The sequence below is a fragment of the Apodemus sylvaticus genome, chromosome 2, assembly GCF_947179515.1.
Source record: "Apodemus sylvaticus chromosome 2, mApoSyl1.1, whole genome shotgun sequence".
NCBI classification, from domain to species: Eukaryota; Metazoa; Chordata; class Mammalia; order Rodentia; family Muridae; genus Apodemus; species Apodemus sylvaticus.
Window position 1 is genome coordinate 138,579,794 of NC_067473.1, and position 15,048 is coordinate 138,594,841.

A 15,048-nucleotide genomic window follows, 5' to 3' on the forward strand; every position below is an offset into this window, starting at 1 on the left:
GAATCTGGAGGAAATGGACAATTTCCTTGACAGATACCAAATACCAAAATTAAATCAGGACCAACTAGACCATCTAAACAGTCCCATAAAGCCTAAAGAAATAGAAGGAGTCATAGAAAGTCTTCCAACCAAAAAAAGCACAGGACCAGATGGTTTCAGTGCAGAATTCTACCAGACCTTCAAAGAAGAGTTAACACCAATACTCTTCAAACTATTCCACAAAATAGAAACAGAAGGAACACTACCCAATTCCTTCTACGAAGCCACAATTACGCTGATACCAAAGCCACACAAAGATCCAACAAAGAAAGAGAACTTCAGACCAATTTCCCTTATGAACATCGATGCAAAAATACTCAACAAAATTCTTGCCAACCGAATCCAAGAACACATCAAAACGATCATCCACCATGATCAAGTAGGCTTTATCCCGGGAATGCAGGGTTGGTTCAATATACGGAAATCCATCAATACAATCCACTACATAAACAAACTCAAAGAACAAAACCACATGGTCATTTCATTGGATGCTGAAAAAGCATTTGACAAAATTCAGCATCCTTTCATGCTTAAAGTCTTGGAGAGAACAGGAATTCAAGGCCCATACCTAAACATAGTAAAAGCAATATACAGCAAACCGGTAGCCAGCATCAAACTAAACGGAGAGAAACTTGAAGCAATCCCACTGAAATCAGGGACCAGACAAGGCTGCCCCCTTTCTCCTTATCTTTTCAATATTGTACTTGAGGTACTAGCTCGGGCAATTCGACAACATAAGGAGGTCAAAGGGATACAAATTGGAAAGGAGGAAGTCAAACTATCATTATTTGCAGACGACATGATCGTCTACCTAAGTGACCCAAAGAACTCCACTAGAGAGCTCCTACAGCTGATAAACAACTTCAGCAAAGTGGCAGGTTACAAAATCAACTCAAGCAAATCAGTGGCCTTCCTATACTCAAAGGATAAGCAGGCTGAGAAAGAAATTAGGGAAATGACCCCCTTCACAATAGCCACAAACAGTATAAAGTATCTTGGGGTGACTCTTACCAAACATGCGAAAGATCTGTATGGCAAGAACTTCAAGACTCTGAAGAAGGAAATGGAAGAAGACCTCAAAAAATGGGAAAACCTCCCATGCTCATGGATCGGTAGAATCAATATAGTTAAAATGGCCATTTTGCCTAAAGCACTATACAGATTCAATGCAATACCCATCAAGATCCCAACTCAATTCTTGACAGAGTTAGAAAGAGCAATTATCAAATTCATCTGGAACAACAAAAAACCCAGGATAGCTAAAACTATTCTCAGCAACAAAAGAAAATCTGGGGGAATCAGTATCCCTGACCTCAAGCAATACTACAGAGCAATAGTGTTAAAAACTGCATGGTATTGGTACAGTGACAGGCAGGAGGATCAATGGAACAGGATTGAAGATCCAGAAATGAACCCACACACCTATGGCCACTTGATCCTCGACAAAGAGGCTGAAAACATCCAATGGAAAAAAGATAGCCTTTTCAACAAATGGTGCTGGTTCAACTGGAGGTCAGCATGCAGAAGAATGCGAATTGATCCATCCTTGTCTCCTTGTACTAAGCTCAAATCCAAATGGATCAAGGACCTCCACATAAAGCCAGACACTCTGAAGCTAATAGAAAAGAAACTGGGGAAGACCCTTGAGGACATCGGTACAGGGAGAAAGTTTCTGAACAGAACACCAATAGCGTATGCTCTAAGAGCAAGAATTGACAAATGGGACCTCATAAGGTTACAGAGTTTCTGTAAGGCAAAGGACACCGTCAAGAGGACAGATCGGCAACCAACAAATTGGGAAAAGATCTTCACCAATCCTACATCAGATAGAGGGCTAATATCCAATATATATAAAGAACTCAAGAAGTTAGACTCCAGAAAACCGAACAACCCTATTAAAAAATGGGGTACAGAGTTAAACAAAGAATTCTCACCTGAAGAACTTCGGATGGTGGAGAAGCATCTTAAAAAATGCTCCACTTCATTAGTCATTAGGGAAATGCAAATCAAAACAACCCTAAGATTTCATCTTACACCAGTCAGAATGGCTAAGATTAAAAATTCAGGAGACAGCAGGTGTTGGAGAGGGTGCGGAGAAAGAGGAACACTCCTCCACTGCTGGTGGGGTTGCAAATTGGTACAACCACTCTGGAAAGCAGTCTGGCGGTTCCTCCGAAAACTGGGCACCTCACTTCCAGAAGATCCTGCTATACCACTCCTGGGCATATACCCAGAGGATTCCCCACCATGTAATAAGGATACATGCTCTACTATGTTCATAGCAGCCCTATTTATAATTGCCAGATGCTGGAAAGAACCCAGGTATCCCTCAACAGAAGAGTGGATACAAAAAATGTGGTATATCTACACAATGGAGTACTATTCAGCCATTAGAAACAATGAATTCATGAAATTCTTAGGCAAATGGATGGAGCTAGAGAACATCATACTAAGTGAGGTAACCCAGACTCAAAAGGTGAATCATGGTATGCACTCACTAATAAGTGGTTATTAACCTAGAAAACTGGAATACCCAAAACATAATCGACACATCAAATGAGATACAAGAAGAAAGCAGGAGTGGTCCCTGGTTCTGGAAAGACTCAGTGAAACAGTATTTGGCAAAACCAGAACAGGGAACTGGGAAGGGGTGGGAGGGAGGACAGGGGAAGAGAAGGGGGCTTACGGGACTTTCGGGGAGGGGGGGGGCTAGAAAAGGGGAAATCATTTGAAATGTAAATAAATTATATCAAATAAAAAAAAAGACAAAAAAAAAAAGGATAATAGATGGAAAATGCCAAAACAAGGAGGGCATCAACACCCTAGAAAAAGCAAGAAAGTCATCTTCTTTCAATAAATCCAAAAGAAGATAACCACACAAATATAAAAGTAACATCAAAATAACATGAAGCAACAATCACTATTCTGTAATATTTCTTAACATCAATGGACTCAATTCCCCAATAAAAAGACAAAGACTAACAGACTGGATATATAAACAGGACCCAAAATTTTTGCTGTATACAAGAAACACACCTCAGTGTCAAAGACAAGCACTACCTCAGAGAAAAGGGCTGGAAGATAATTTTCCAAGCAAATAGTCCCAGGAAACAAGCTGGAATAGCTATTCTAATATCAGATAAAATTGGCATTCAACCAAAAGTCAGCAAAAAAAGATCAGGAAGGATATTTAATACTCATCGAAGTTAAAAAATGTACCAAGAACAACTCACAATTCTGAACATGTATGCTCCAAATGCAAGGGAACCCACATTCATAAATGAAACTTTACTAAAGCTCAAAACACATATTGCACCTCAGAAGAAGGAAAGATCTCCCATGTTCATAGATATATAGGACTGACATAGAGAAAATGGCCATCTTACCGAAAGCAATCTACAGATTCAATGCAACCCCCATCAGACTTTCAACACAATTCTTCACAGATATGGAAAGAGCATTTATTAACTTCATATGCACAAAAAAAACCCAGGATAGTCAACACAATTCTCAAAAATAAAATAACTGCCAGAGGGAATCACCATCTCTGACCTAAAGCTGTACAAAAAATAGTGATTAAAAACTATATAGTATTAGTACAGAGACAGACAGGTCAATCAATGGAACAGAATAGAATACTCAGAAGTAAATCCACACACCTATGGATACTTGATCTTTGACAAAAAAGCCAAGAATATTGACTTGGATTTATCAGTGTCACCATACCTTCTGTTCTGAGTGACATTCCAATGTCACCATTCCATCAGCTCTCCAGAGTGTTAGGGGTTATGAAATGGCCTCCAACTTTCCTCTGTCATCTCCTCACAATTGTCCCTGATTTCTCATCCTCTCTTCCTATCTTCTTCTCTAGGTCTAGTAGCTATTAATTGTGACTCAGTTTTATGAGGTAGTAACCCAGCCTTGGTTTGGTAAAACAAAGTCATTGAAGAATATAATGTTCAGTGCTTTTGAAGGCCATAATGACTTCATCTGTTTTCATCTCTCTTGACTCTTGTAGATTCTTGTTTTTGTTTGTAATGGCTTCATCTGTTCTTGTATAGGTTGCATTATGTTTATTACTGAAAGTAAACTAGATCCATGTTTGCATCATTCTAGCCTACTGAGCCTCAAATGATACATTCTTCCAGCATCTTTGAATTATTAGCCCCTGGCAAAAACTGAATGTGGCTGGATAAATGCAAATTAAAACTCTACTGACACATAAAACATGAGATATGACGACATTAACTCACTAAAACAGCAGAAAAACGCCAGCAAGTGCTTATGATGGATCCAGACAAAAGGAAACTCCTCCATAGAGCAACCTACCAACTATGGGAGGAAAATAAAATTGACCTAACTATTCATTTCTGAGTATCTACCTGAAGGGCTCTAAGTCAATACAGCAAAAGGATACTTGCACCATTAGTGATTACTTTAGAAGTGTTGGCAATAACTAAGTGATGGTACCAACCTAGGTTCCAGCAATAGAAAAGTTGATAAAGAAAATGTGATATATGTGTATGTTTTATATGTTGTATTATATAGAGAGAAGTTTGTACAATATGTTTTCATTGATTAGTCATGACAGAGTTATAATATTTGTAGGCAATAATCATATTAAGTGAAGTCAATCTAGAAGAAACTATTGGATACTTTTCTCTCCTTTGTTAGTCCTATGCTTTAAACAGATACATTTAATCATATTTGTATATATGATGTGAAAGTTGAAGTTAAACTGCCTAATGGAACAATGGGTCTGACAGGAAAAGAGAAGTGAGAAGGGAGAGAAAAAAAGGACACGAAGTGAATTAGAGGAAAATAGCTTTTCAGCATCTTATAATGCAGTACAAGTAAATCATGTTAGCTACATAAAAATATCTTTATGCAACCCAGTATCATGTACAATAAAAACAGGGCAAAACAATAGAAAATAATGAAATAATAATTATCCCAAGAAAACAGATCAGTGATAGGAAATCTATTGCTTATATATTTTAAGAAATAGTCTTAATTGTTTACTTGATAAAAGCTGAAATGTGATAGAAAATATGAAGAACTTCAATAGGTCTAATTATATCCTATAATTGAGTATAAGTTTCCATGATTGGCCAGGTATGAACCAAATAACCTCCTTTTAGCGAGATCTACCACCCAGAGTGTAGAAAGGATCCAGGCGAAATTACCAAATGAGAATAGAGCAAGGCACTGAACAACCACATCAACTGCAATGGTTGCCAGTTCAATCCTTCTTCCCTAGGAAGTATGGCCACTCAGCAGAATGAACATATGCTTCAACACACAGGTCTACCAAACTGCACATTGTATTCCTTTTTGGTCATATAAAGTGGAGCCAGTAATGGCCATTTGACACCTGGTTTTCTCATCTGCTTGATGGATACAGTTGCCACTTTTACTCCCTCCATACCAAAAATGTTATAAAAATTAAGACAAGCAACTCTGAACTGCAGATGAGTGTGTCAGTTCAGTGGTAGGGGGTGCATATAATCACTGCTGTTATGATGGTGACAATCATTAGTACTGCTATTACCATTACTACTGCTAGTCATTTGTTTATCTCTTATGAAGCCAAAGGCACTGCTCTCTTTTGCCTTTATGGGAAAACTAGCATTCATAATTCTTTTTCTATGGCTTAGATTTGGATAGAGATAGGATATTTATGTGTAAAGTAGTCATCCATTTTTCTTTCAATTTTCATTTTAAACAGAATTTTTCTTCTGCCCACCCCAATTTGGCCCTTTGTTAGTCTTATTCCTTGACTCTTGAGGAAGAAAAATAGAGACACACACAGAGAATATGAAACAGAGATGGCGAAAGCCAGAGAAGCAGAAAAGATGAGAGCACTATAGGCTGGATTTGAAAGAGTATAACTAAAGAGTTGGAAGGAAAAAGTAATCCTATGTAAAGAAAATGAAAAGGTGAAAAGAACAAAGGAAGAAGTGAAAAGCTTCATCAAAAACTGTCAAGATGTAAGCATCAACTGTATTTACAGTCACATCCATAATTATCCACACACTCCATACTTAATTCATTCATCCATGAAAATAAAAAATCAGGTTATCTTTTGATCTAAGATATATGCATATATTATAGGCATAATATACAGACCAAAAATCTGAGTTGAAATGGGGTTATTAAAATCCTACCTTCGCCTGTATTGTTTGTGCTTTTTAAATATCTACGAAAGCCCATTATGAGGGAAGGAATTAAAAATCACGATCCTATATCAACCCTGTCATTTAATCAAGTATCCCAACACAGGGCACAGTACCCATGGATGATGTGACAAAGCTATGATTACCTTAGAGGTCAAAGGACTTTGCTGCCCCCTACAATGCAGTCCTTGCTGTGTACCACCAGTTTGTCTCCACTCTGATTAACATGACCAAGAAGAAGAGCTGTAATCTGGCTCACAGGAAGACCAAAAATCCTCCAAATGACTGTAACTATTACTGATAATCACAAAATTCTATAATGTATGTGTGCCATTACTCGTGATAGGGTCTTCTAACTCCACAGAAATCCAAGGAAAGGCATTGTACACTGTGTGACTCTCACAAAACACCAGGATGTACCTAGCCCATCTGACTTCTTAAAGGAGGTTAAAAAATGCTATTCTGCCTTAAACCAATAGGAGCATGGGGTGGTTATAGATGATTCCTGCAGTCTTTCTAAAAGTGCCCTCTTAATTCCACATCCCCAAATGTTCCACTTCTAATATTCCCACAAGGAACACAAGCAAACACACTTCCTTTAGAAAAGCTACTTAAGTAGTATCTTAAGATGTGAATAACCGAGACAGATCCAATCCCTCACCATCTTTATTCTTCAGGCTTTGGATAACCACCTTTAATTAACACCAGATCAACAGGTATTTATCCACTTGGCATAGCTAGTAGGAACTACAACTGGAAGTCAAGAGGTATTTGGCAGGCAATGTGGATCAATATTGAGTGAAAGGCTATCTCCACATTCTGCTGTACTAGCTGCAAACTTGGGCATGGGAGGGCAACACAGAAATCAGGGCTGTGTAAGAACATCAGGCTAGGATGGAGTGGGAAGCTGGACTGATAATCTTTTGAAGGCAATCCTCTATCAACATAGAGGACTAGAACATCCTGAACTTCCTGGAAATGCCAGCTTCATTCCTCTTCCTGGGGCACATATGTCTGCCAAATGAAATGTCAATGCAATTCTAATTAACACACAGGATATGAGTTATAAAACAAAGAATCAAAATGTAGAGGGAGCTTACAGTTCATGTGGTATAAATCTTGCATTTCAGCAGGGGAAGAACTGAAGGTAAAAAGCACAAAGTCTTTTCTCCTCCATAACTTGCATACCTAAATAACTCAGGGAACATGAACATGTAATGTCATGTAGGGACACACACAGAAATGGGACAACTCAAAATTAAGATAATAAATTGAACAACTTTAGCCACCAAATAAAAGTGATGGATGATTCTTACCATTCATTCTTGTATTTTTGGATTTCAACCAAATTAAAATTTTACAATTGCCTTCTGTTGTCAATGTTTTCTTTAGATAATTATCTTTTTATTCCTGTTACACAGAATGCATTATTCTTCACTTCTCATAGTAATAAGACTTTATTTAACCAATCTATCTTTGCATTAGTGTCATCTAGTACTAGGTACCATGGGACAGAAGCTGTAGTGAGAATATTTCTAAAGATATATGCAAGCAATATAAGGGACATGGCTCAGTGTCCAGCCTTAAGTACTGATGATGTTGGTGACTTGATCAAAGATACTTTAAAATTATTGGGTTTTTGAGAGCAGTGATCAACAAGGACACAACAGCAGAGTAAGCCCAGATCTGCATGGAGTGTGGGTGACAATGACAATATACTTTCTTCTATCTTCTGAGTTCACTGAGGAAATGCTACTGAAGCTTTAGTACCATAATGGGAGGAAAGCATCTGCAACCCACTTTCCCCTCAATGTTTTATTTAAATTCCAAACAGATAACCTGCCCTAACAATGCAACTCTAAAAAGCCTTACATTCTATAGACTGCCAAATTGAAAGGTCAGAGGCAGTTCTGTTCTTCTCTCCATCATCCATACCTCCCACCTGGGTTTAGGTATCTGTTTTCTAGGCTACAATTTTCAAAGGTAAAGAGAGAATTCTTAAAGTAAATGAAAATGCTTATCATTAAGGTAGATTTTTTAGATGGCTTTATTCTTTGAGCCAAGGAAAACAGTGAGTGTTCTACAATCTGATCATTTCTGGCTTTAAGTCTTGCCTTCCAAATGTACCTTCTTCTTTTTCTCCATTAATTTATTTATTCACTTTGGATCCAAGTCGCAGTTCCCTTAACTCCCAGTGCTCTCCTCACAAGGTCCCTCCCCTCTTTCCCTCCTCCCCTTCACCTATGAGAAGGGGGAGGTCCTGTGGGTATCAACCCACCTTGGCACCTTAAGGCACTGCAGGACTAAGTACATCCCCTTCCAGTGAGGCCAGACAGCCCAGTTAAGGGAGCAGGATTCCCAGGCCGACAATAGAGTCAGGGCAAGCCCCAACTCCAATCATTGAGAACCCTCATGAAAACAAAGCTGCACATATACTATGTGCAGAGGGCCTAGGTCCAGCCCTTGTATACTCGTTGGATGGTCGTTCCTTCTCTGGGAGGCACCAAGGGTCCATGTTACTTAACCCTTCCAGGTCCCTCAGACCTTCCCCCATCTCTTCCAGGGAGTCTATGAGGGTGGCGCTAGCTGTGACTCCTAGCAGTGAATGATATGGAGCCTGAAATACCCATCTCCTGTAACCAAGTGGAACTCCCAGTGGAGGGATAAGAACACCAACCCTCCCACAAAACTTTCAACCCAAAATTTGTCCTGCCTACAAGAAGTTCAGGGACAAAAATGAAGCAGACACTGTGGGATGGCCAACCAATGACTGGCCTAACTTGGGATCCATCCCATAGGCAAGAACCAATCCCTGACTGGTTAAGGATACTCTCTTATGTTTGCAGACAAAAAGCCTAGCATAACTGTCCTTTGAGAGGCTCCACCCAGGAGGTGACCAAAACAGATGCAGAGACCCATGGCCAAATATTCTACAGAGCTCAGGAAGTCTTGTGTAGATGCACCCTGTCTCTCCTAATAATTGTATAACATGGATGGCCTCCCGATTATCATCCTTTCGTGTGTGTTCCTTCCACAACCCACTCTAGAAAGGATTTTCATATATCACAGTCCCCAGCAGTTACTGCAGTGCTGAATTTAGTGGCTATTTCCCAGTCCTCCCTTCTCAGCCTTTCAGCATTTGATGCAATTCTTTCTTTCCTTGTTTTAGCTTTTGGGATCCCATAGTATTCTGTTTTCCTTCAACTCATAATTACTCCTTCCTTTTTATTCCTAATGTATCATAACTTTTACACTTCTAAAATGGAGAATGCTTTCAGAGTCTTGGCTTAAAATGCTATGTGTACATGTACTGATTGATAATGCTAAATTTCATCTCCAGCTTTTCCTGTTCCATGAATCTACACACACACACACACACACACACACACACACACACACACACACACACGCACACACACACACACACACAGAGAGAGAGAGAGAGAGAGAGAGAGAGAGAGAGAGAGAGAGAGTTCCTGCTCAGAATCTTTATTACTTATTGAGAAGCACTTCAAAGTTAATGTGCACTGAATTTAGCTATCAAGCACCCTAAGTCCCCTAATGTGTTTTTTCCTAAGATTTTCCATTTCTGACATGATTTCAGCATATACCAGTAGATCAGTTAAAATACCTCGGAGTTCTGTTCAGCCCTGAGTTTCTGATGGTTTTCATCAGACTTAGAAGCCAGTTCCTGGTACTGCCTCAATGGATAACAATCTTGCCATTGCCACTGTATACTACTTAAGTGGTCATCATCTCCTTGTGCTATGGTGAGAACCTTCTAAATACATATATTCTGAATGTAGCCATCTCCAAGCCATTTCTTACATCCTGCAGAAGATGATATTTTAGAGTACAAAACAGACCTCTACACACAATTCAAAATTCTCCAACGATGTGATTCATAATGGTACATGTATATAATTCCAACACTTGGGAAGTGAAGGCAGGAAGATTTGGGGTTCAAGGTCACCCTGAATTATATATGAGATTCTATATCAAAGCAAATTAAAAGACAAATAAAATGTCTTTTGCTATTTTCCATCATGACTTCTTAAAAGAAAACCAAACTAAAAATATATAATTGGAGGCACTATATCATCTCTTTCCTTACTCTCTTTCCTTATGATTCTTTGGACATATCAGCCATGTTCCTGCCTTGACAACTTTGCACTTACTGGAAGCTGAGCAGGGGATGGTCCTTCTCCTGACAGGTGCTTGCCACCAGTCATTACCCTTGCTTATTACCCAGGCAAAAACTCTTAAACAGTAGTCAGAACTTTTTCCCCAAACACTGTTATCAATATTCTATTATCCCATGTGCTATTTTATATTTAGGCCCATGTCCTATACTGCTTACATAGTAGTATAGTTATCCTATATTATATATGTATCTGATGCCTATTTCTTTTGTAAGAAATACTCCAGGGAATCTGGGAGGTGGCTTGTTTGGTAATTTATTTAAATTGCCTAAATGAGTCTCTAAAAGAGAGTGAAACCATATTATGCAATTGTTGAAAAAAATGGCAAATTTCCATCAATCTGGAAAAAATTGCCCTGAACTGCAAGTGGCAGGTAAAGAGTAGCCTTGACTCAGCACAACTGTATTCACTGTATTGTACAATGTTGTGAATACAATTATATTGTACAATATAGTTTTATAGAAAAGCATAGAAAATACTTTTTTAAAGTAGTGTTCTTACCTAAGTTGAGCTCTTAGTACTCTTAGTACTCCCTAGTCCCTTATGTTAGGATTTCTATGGGTGTGATTTGACTAGAACTAAAGCTGGTTTGAAATAATTACTACAGACACACATAACACACACACACACACACACAGAGTAAATAAAATACTCATGGTATTTTACTGCTATATACTGGTCAGTATATAACTGGCTAGAATATATAATATAGTTCAGTAGGTCAACTAAAAGATAAGCAACAGAATAGAAAAATTAACACAATACATAACTATGATTTTTATATAAAGAGGAAATGATCCATCAATATATAACATTTGTTTAACCTTAGAAGTGACTGGAAAAGGCAAATTGAAATCACAAGAAACTCTTTCATACATAGAGATCGGCAAGTTAACAATATAAATGCAAATTAGCAAAAATGTGGAACACCTAGAACTATTGATGTTATTACAACCACACCAGAAAGAAATTGATACATTATATTAAAGTTAACTCGTTCATAGTCATCTTTAAATTTTGACCTGTAAGTATATGTATAGATATAGTATAGACTATATCCTATAAAATGGGTTTATAGGAGGCAATGACTTTTCTTATTTTTATTAGATATTTTCTTTATTTACATTTCAAATGTTATCCCCTTTCCTGATTTCCCCTCCGAAAACATGCTATCCCATCCCCCCTCTTACCCTGCTCACCAACCCACCCACTCCAACTTCCCTGTCCTGGTATTAACCTATACTGGGGCATCCAGCCTTCTCAGAGCCAAGGGCCTCTCTTCCCTTTGATGTCCAACAAAGCTATCATATGCAGTTGGAGCCATGGGTCCCTCTATGTATACTCTTTGGTTGGTAGTTTAGTCCCTGGGAGTTCTGGGGGTACTAGTTGGTACATAATGTTGTTCCTCCTATGGGACAACTCCTTTAGCTCCTTGTGTCCTTTCTCTAGCTCCTCCATTGGGGACCTTGTGCTCAGTCCAATGGTTGTCTGGGAGTATCCTCCTCCATATTTGTCAGGTACTGACATAGCCTCTGAGGAGACAGCTATATCAGGCTCTTATCAACACACTCTTGTGTCTGGGTTTGGTGGCAGTATATGGGGTGGAACACCAGGTGGGGCAGACTCTTGATGGCCTTTCCTTCAGTCTTTGCTCCACACTTTGTTTATGTATCTCTTCCCATGGCTGTTTTGTTGCCCCTTCTAAGAAGGACCAAAGTATCTGTACTTTGGCCTTCCTTCTTCTTGAGCTTCATTTGGTATGTGAATTGTATCTTGGATATTCGAGCTTCTAGGCTAATATCCACTTATCAATGAGTGTATGCTGTGTGAACCAGTACTATTTGTTGAAAGGGCTATCTTTTTTCCACTGGATGGTTTTAGCTCCTTTGTCAAAGACCAAGTGACCATAGGTGTGTGGGTTCATTTCTGGGTCTTCAGTTCTATTCCATTGCTCCACCTGCCAGTCACCACACAAATACCATACAGTTTTTATCCCATGCAGTTTTTATCACTATTGCTCAGTAGTACTGCTTGAGGTCTGGAATACTGATTCCCCAAGAAGTACTTTTATTGTTGAGAATAGTTTTAGTTATCCTGGATTTTTTTGTTATTCCAGATGAATTTGAGAATTGCTTTTTCTAACTCTATGAAGAATTGAGTTGAAATTTTGATAGGGATTGCATTGAATCCATAGATTGTTTTTGGCAAGATGGTCATTTTTACTATATTAATCCTACCAATACACAAGCATGGAAGATCTTTTGATCTGCTGAGTTCCTCTTTGATTTCTTTCTTTAGAGACTTGAAGATCTTGTCATAAAGATCTTTCACTTGGTTAGAGTCACATCAAGATACTTATATTTGTTTGTGACTATTGTGAAGGGTATTGTTTTCCTAATTTCTTTCTCAGACTGTTTATCCTTTGAATATAGGAAGGTTACAGATTTGTTTGAGTTAATTTTATATCCGTCAACTTTGTCAAAGTTGTTTTCAGCTGTTGGAGTTCTCTGGTGGAATTTTTGGGTCGCTTAAATATACTATCATATCATCTGCAAATAGTGATAGTTTGACTTCTTCCTTTTCAATTTGTATCCTTTTGACCTCCTTTTGTTGTCTCATTGCTCTAGCTAGAAATTCAAGTACTATGTTAAAGAGATAGGGGGAGAGAGAGGGCAACCTTGTCTAGTTCCTGATTTTAGTGGGATTGCTTCAAGTTTGTCTTCATTTAGTTTGATGTTGGCTACTGGCTTGCTATACATTACTTTTACTATGTTTAGGTATGGGCCTTGAATTCCTGTTCTTTCTAAGACCTTTACCATGAAAGGATGCTGAATTTGTCAAATGCTTTTTCAGCATCTAATGAAATGACCATGTGTTTTGTTTTGTTTTGTTTTGTTTTGTTTTGAGTTGAGTTGTTGTAGTGGATTACATTGATGGATTTCTGTATATTGCACCATCCCTGCATACCTGGAATGAATCCTATTTGATCATGGTGAATCATCATTTTGATGTGTTCTTGGATTTGGTTGGCAAGAACTTTATTGAGTGTTTTTGCATCAATATTCACAAGGGAAAATGGTCTAAAGTTCTCTTTCTTTGTTGGATTTTTGTGTGGTTTTGGTATCAGCATAATTGTGGCTTCATAGAATGAGTGGGGGTAGTCTTCCTTCTCTTTCTATGTTGTGGAATAGTTTGAAAAGTATTGGTGTTAGGTCTTCTTTGAAGGTCTGATAGAATTCTGCACTAAAAGTCCTGGGCTTTTTTTTGTTTGGGAGAATTTCAATGACTGCTTCTATTGCTTCAGGGGTTATGGGACTGTTAAGATGGTCTATCTTATCCTGATTTAATTTTGGTATTGGGGATCTGTCTAGGAAATGGTCCATTTCATCCAGATTTTCCACTTGTGTTGAGTATAGGTTTTTGTAGTAGGATCTGATGATTTTATGAATTTCCTCTGTTTCTGTTGTTTTTTCTCCCCTTTCATTTCTGATTTTGTTAATTTGAATATTGTCTCTGTGCCCTCTGGTTAGTCTGGCTAAGGGTTTATCTACCTTGTTGATTTTCTCAAAGAACCAACTCCTGGTTTTGGTGATTCTTTGTAAAGTTCTTTTTGTTTATACTTGGTTATTTTCAGCTCTGAGTTTATTTCCTGCTGTCTACTCCTCTTGGGTATATAAGCTTTTTTTTGTTCTAGAACTTTCAGGTGTGCTATTAAGCTTATAGTGTATGTGGAGGCACTCAGAACTATAAGTTTTCCCATTAGCACTGCTTTTATTGTGTCCCATAAGAGTGGGTATATCGTGCATTCATTTCCATTAAATTTTAAAATGTCTTTCTTTTCTTTCCTTATTTCTTCCTTGACCAAGGTATCCCTGAGTAGAGCATTATTCACCTTTCACATTTATGTGGGTTTCCCTCTTGTTTTTGTTGCTATTTAAGACCAGCCTTAATCTCTAGTGATCTGATAGGAGGCATGGGATTATTTCAATCTTCTCATATCCTTAGAGGTCTGTTTTGTGGTCAGTTTTGGAGAAGGTGGCATGCGGTGCTGAGAAGAAAGTATATTCTTTTTATTTAGAATGAAATATTCTGTAGTTATCTGTTAAATTAATTTGATCCATAACTTCTCTTAGTTTCACTGTGTTTACGATTAGTTTGTGTTTCCCTGATATGTCCATTGATGACAGTGGGGTATTAAAGTCCCCCACAATTATTGTGTTAGGTAAAATATGTGCTTTGAGCTTTAGTAAAGTTTTTTTCATGGATTTGGGTGCCCTTGCATTTGAAGCATAGTTGTTCAGAATTGAGAGTTCTTGGTAGAGTTTTCCTTTGATGAGTATGAAGTGTCCTTTCTGATCTTTTTTTTTTTTTTTTTTTTTTTTTTTTTGATGACTTTTGGCTGAAAGTCGATTTTATCTGATATTAGAATGGCTACTCTGGCTTATTTCCTGGGACCATTTGCTTGGAAAATTGTTTTCCAGCCTTTTACTCTGAGGTAGTGTTTGTCTTTGATGCTGACGTTTGTTTCCTGTATGCAGCAAAATGCTGGGTCCTGTTTATGTATCCAGTCTGTTAGTCTATGTCTTTTTATTGGAGAATTGAGTCTATTGATGTTAAGAGATATTAAGGAA